The following is a 6,111-nucleotide window of genomic DNA, read 5'->3' on the forward strand; positions in this document are numbered from 1 at the left end:
TACGCTATATATTTTATAGCGTATATCCACTTGGGTCGACCGTCTATGTCTGGGTCGACCGTTTCGTTTCATTTTCTATTATATTAGAGTTTTCCTTATTTTTATTGTCTGTCAATGAATATTCTAATGGGACTGGAATTTCGTAATACTGAAAGAGAAGAACTAGCAATTCAGAATGCAAATTGCGTTTTAATTTTAATGCGTCTCACTATTCGAAATTTTTTTTCAAGAAATGGCCTTTTTATTTATTTTGTATCGGGCTACTAAATACTAAACAAATTTAAGAAATGAGAGAATTTAGAATAGCTACGAGAAAGACTAGTCCAATCCATAATGATGTACCGGAAAATACAACGTTTTTATTATTTGACCAACCATCAGGAGAAGCAAATACAAGGGGTACACTAATTACTAAGACTGAGGAAGTCGCAATTAATGCAAAAACAGCTAATTGGAAAGCAATAGTCATATTTCTAATCCTCCAAACTACCATCAAATAAAGTTGACTACATATTTGATCAAATCTTTTTAATTAGTTCTCCTTTTTTGCAATTTTATTATTTTATTCCTTTCGTTTTTTTAGAAAATATTTTTTATAGAATACTAAAGTATTCTATAAAAAATATTTTGTTTGCAAACTAAAAAATACAATAGTCAATATTCCTTATAATAGATATACTTAATTATATCATAAGAATCTTAAGATATTTTTTGAATAGATAGAAATAGTCAATTTGAATTGAGACACCTATTCTATGACGGATTTAAACTTACCTTCTATTTTCGTGCCTTTAGTAGGCTTAGTATTTCCGGCCCACACCGGATATGGACCGAACTGTCTCACGACGTTCTGAACCCAGCTCACGTACCGCATTAATGGGCGAACAACCCAACCCTTGGAACCACCTACAGCTCCAGGTGGCGAAGAGCCGACATCGAGGTGCCAAACCTTCCCGTCGATGTGGACCCTTGGGGAAGATCAGCCTGTTATCCCTAGTGTAACTTTTATCCGTTGAGCGACGGCCCTTCCACTCGGCACCGTCGGATCACTAAGGCCGACTTTCGTCTCTGCTCGACGGGTGAGTCTTGCAGTCAAGCTCCCTTCCGCCTTTGCACTCGAGGACCAATGTCCGTCCGGCCCGAGGAAACCTTTGCACGCCTCCGTTACCTTTTGGGAGGCCTACGCCCCATAGAAACTGTCTACCCGAGACTGTCCCTTGGCCCGCGGGTCCGACACAAGGTTAGAATCCGAGCTCTTCCGAGTGGTATCTCACCGATGGCTCGCCCCCCCCCCGGAAGGGAGCCTTCTTCGCCTTCCACCTAAGCTGCGCAGGAAAGGCCCAAAGCCAATCCCAGGGAACAGTAAAGCTTCATAGGGTCTTTCTGTCCAGGTGCAGGTAGTCCGCATCTTCTCCGAAATGCGTCGGCCCGTTGGAGATGCCCTTACATGCATTTTTACAAAATCAACATGTACAATGTAGCGTGTTGTCATCGTCATCTAGTCATGGGGCCACGGGCCATCGCCCGTTACATTGTGTTATGGAGGCGACTATGGCGGAAGAGTAGAGTGCATCGGTAGATGCGAGTGCGACGGAGGTGAGCGGAGAGTGCACACTAAATAGAACGGGCGATGGCTAGTGTGTGCATTTCTGGCGGCATCTCCGCGTGGGGAATCGACAGATTCAGTAAAGATGGCGACCCACCTCGGAGCACCCGAGGTGTCATATTTAAAGATGGCGTCCGCCGTGAAGTCGTTGACATGCCGGTCCTACCCCTGAAATCCGACGTGGCATAGGGTGCCAGCGCATCCATTCGATGCTCCATGAGTAGACGCCGGCACGGGATTGCCGGTACTTCTACTGAGATCGAAAACAAGAGGGCTACTTTTAAAACGCGCCAGTCTGGCCCAACAAAAACACCGGGCCTTAATAAAATTATTGGGATCGGGATCGCTATGGAAGGTGTCGGTGCCAGTGGAGATGCTCTGGCTAGTTCTCCCTCTGTTCCAAAATGTAAGACATCTAAGGATTGGTCAAAAATCAAATCTTACTAACTTTAACCAAATATTTAGAAAAAAAAGATTTATATCTATAATATGTAGTGGACACATTAGAAAGTATACTTTATTGTGAATTTATTGATACTGATTTAATATTGTAAATATTAATTTTTTTGAGCTAATGTAAATATTCAAACTTTTATGTGTAAACTTGCTCAAACTTAAAAAAACTTAAAATACGCTAGATGATTGATCGAGGGCGAGCAACGGGAAAATCACCGTCCCACACGAACGGATAGATAGAACTATAGAAGAACATGGTTTTTGTACTCATTCTCACACTGCATATGTAGATGATCTTCCTGTGTACGCCGCAACAAGATCGGACACGCTGGCGGTCCAAAACAGTTTAACAAGTACAGCTGTCTCTTTTTTTTTCCAAACGATCCACCAAGGATCGAATTTTCATTATCAGGGGAGATAACGAAAATACAGCAGTGTTCATGAACAGCAAAACAAAAGCGGAGGATCGCTGCCTAATGCTAGCGTTTTAGGGGGAATATTACAAACCAGCATACAGTTTTTAAAAGCTAACAAAGCAAGAGCACCCCTACCTACGACCAAAAGGGGAAGATCTTGCTCAAAAGAAACAACTACAAGCATATATCCAAGAGCAGTCAAGCAACGAGCGTCATCATTTGCATCTTCTCCAGTTCTATTATCCTCCAAACGCGAAGATCGCCACGACCATCGTTTCCGGAAGATTTTACTCCAGCCACCTCAGCCGAGCGCAAGAGCCCGTCTGCACCAAGCACGAAGATCTGAAGCATCTTGTTCTCCATGTAACCCTGCCCAGTATTTCATAAACACAGCAGCGTAGCTGGTTAGATCAAAGGGAGAACTAATCATCTTTTGCTCAAAGCAAGCTTTATTTCTAGTTTTCCAAATAGCCCAGCAAATAGCTGCTAAACCAGCTATCTGGGTATTGCGGCTGACCGAAGAAAATTGGGGAAACCACCAAAAGAATTGTGAGAAACTCCCAGGCCGTGTGGGAGATTTAACAGCAGTAGCCACTGCACTCCAGACAAATTTGGCTGCAGAACAGCCAAAAAAGAGATGTGAGATGGTTTCTTGCTCACTCGCAAAGCCGGCAGCTTGGGATTCCCGGACCAATTGCGTTTGAGGAGGTTGTCCTTAGTGGCTATTGCATTATGCCAAATTAACCGGAGCCAAATTTTGATTTTGAGAGGAATTTTGCTCTTCCACGGATGCTTAAAGGATCTGTCTCTACCATTCCCACATATCTGTTTGTACACAGATTTCACAAGAAATCAGCCATTTTTTGACCATTTCCACCTAGGATAATCATTTTCCCGAGTCAAATTTGTTTGATTCATCAGCTGAAGCAATCCAGCCTCCTGAATGATGAGATCGAGAGTCAACCATCTTCTATAAGAGAATCTCCATCCCATAGCAAGCAGCTCCAGCCACGAGTAATATTCCGTTCATTACAAATATCAAACAACACAGGGAACATATCCTTGAGAGGCCTTGTGCTGCACCAAGAATCTCCCCAAAAGCTGGTTAGCAATCCATTCCCAACATTCATTCTTCTGCCACAGAGATAAAGCTCCCTGACTTTCAACATATCAGACCAAAGTGGAGAATCTCCAGGCCTGCTTTTTGCAAAATAAATGCCTTTTCCTCTTAAGTATTTCAATCTCATAAAATCCTGCCAAGGCCCTGTGTCATGCTCCAGCTTCCACCACCACTTACACATCAGACTAATGTTAAATTTGGCCAAATCTTTAACACCCAAACCACCTTTTTGTTTTGGTTTACAAATCCATCTCCATTTCACAAAGTGATATTTTCTTTTATCAGCACTACCAGCCCAAAAGAAGGATCTAATAGGCTTATCAATCTACTCAATATTTGTTTTGTGCAAAAGCCTCAGGGACATCTGATACACTGCAGTGCTAGCCAAACAAGCATCTATTTTAACCAGTCTTCCTCCAATGGACATAGAGTTACCAATCCAGCCACACATTTTCTTCTTGGTTTTTTCCTCCAAGAATCTCATGTCAGACACTGAGGCCCTTCTAGCACAAACAGGAGTTCCCAAATATTTGATGGGCCAACTACCCATCTGGCATTTGAACAAATCAGCATAAAAGCTATGTTTTATATTGTCATCTAAAATCATCATTGCTTCACTTTTATCAAAGTTAATTTTCAATCCAGACATGGATTCAAAAATGTAAAGCAAGAGTTTCAAATTGATTGCTTGCTGAACATCATCTTGCAGCAATAAAATGGTGTCATCAGCATATTGTAAGATTGCCACCCCATTCTGTACCAGATTATCTGCCAGTCCTGTGATTAACCCATTGTCTTGAGCCAGATGAATCATTTTAGCCAAACTGTTAGCAACAATAGGATTTAAGAAAATCTCTCGACTCTGATACGTGGACACGCCATATATGTTATATATTACGCATATCGATGAGCAAAGTTGAATTGCATCTATACGCAAGCTTCAACAAGTCCCAACACATTTCTACACATAAAACACTCCTCAGCGCAGCATCACCATTCACCAAGCAAAATGGCTCTGAATCTCCAAACCTTTCTTCGCCTCTTCGTCCTCTCCATTGTCCTATGCACATCATCTTCAGATCATAGTCTTGCGAAAGCCTTGGTAGCTCCGCCGATCAATGCCTTGGTGGCTCAAATAACCAAAGCAGCCAAGACCTCTCTCTACACGCTCTCACTCTCGCACAAGGACTACTTGCTCGACCTCTCTGGCCCGCTCCTCTGGTCGCCCTGCTCCGTGGGGCACCCCACCGTCCCGTGCTCCTCCGCCGAGTGCACCGCCGCGTTGGGGACGCAGAAGCACTTCGCCCAAGGCCAGTGCAGGTGCACCGCTCGCCTCAAAAACCCTGTCACGGGCGACCGGGCCGTCGTCGGCGACCTCACGCTCGTCGATCTAGTCACCAACGCAACCGACGGGAGCACGCCGACGGCCGAGGCCACTGTCGGCGGCGTCCTCTCTGCATGCGCGCCGCCCGGGTTCCTCGGGTCGTCATTTCCGGTCGCGGTGACCGGCGACGCGGGCCTCGGCAGGAACGGCGCGAGCCTGCCAGCCCAGCTCTACGCCAAGCTCGCGCTCAAGCGGCAGTTCGCCGTCTGCCTGCCGAGCACGGCTGGCGGCGCCGGCGTGGCGTTCTTCGGGGACGGGCCGTACGGGCTCATGCCGCCAACGCCGTTCGACGTGAGCTCCGTCCTCTCCTACACGCCCCTCGTTCGCAACCCTTGGAACCCCTCCGCATACACCATCCAGCTTGCCGGCATCGCCATCAACCAAGAAGCCGTCCAGCTCCCGCCCGGCGCGCTCGACCTCGTCACGCTCGACACGGCGGCGCCGTACACGGTGCTGCGGCGCGACGTGTACCGCGCGTTTGTCGCGGCCTTTCAGCGTGCCACCACGAATGTGCCGCGCGTCCCGGCCGTGGTGCCGTTCGAGGTCTGCTTCAACATCAGCGATCTCGGGTTCTCGGGGGTCGGGTACGCCGTGGCGCCGGCCGGTGGACCTGGTGATGCCACGCGGCGGCGGGAACTGGACGGTGTTCGGGTTCAACTCGCTGGCGGAGGTGGCAGAGGACACGGCATGCCTGGCGTTCGTCGACGGCGGGTGGGCGGCGCCAAGCGCGGTGACCGTCGGCGGGTTTCAGATGGAGAATAATTTCTTGGTGTTTGACGAGGCCGCGTCCAGGCTCGGGTTCAGTGGCACGCTGCTCTTCATCAGAACCACCTGCGGCAACTTCGCAAGGAACTGACCGCCGCTCTATCTTTGTGACTTGGATCGGCACGGCTGTGATACGAAACTTCCTTTCGTACTTACTAAATAAATACAGTAGTTTGGAACTTGGAGCAAGGCCGGAACTTGTATCTCTTTTCTGGTACCTTGCTAGTTTGGTACTCCCTTTGTTTCAGTTAATAAAGTTATATTAACTTTTTAAATCAAGCAAAGTAAAGTTCGACTATATTTTTAGAAAAAATTATTAATAACTATCTACTCTATAGATATCATATGAAAATATATTTAATGG

Source organism: Lolium rigidum, chromosome 6, assembly GCF_022539505.1.
Source record: "Lolium rigidum isolate FL_2022 chromosome 6, APGP_CSIRO_Lrig_0.1, whole genome shotgun sequence".
Lineage (NCBI taxonomy): Eukaryota > Viridiplantae > Streptophyta > Magnoliopsida > Poales > Poaceae > Lolium > Lolium rigidum.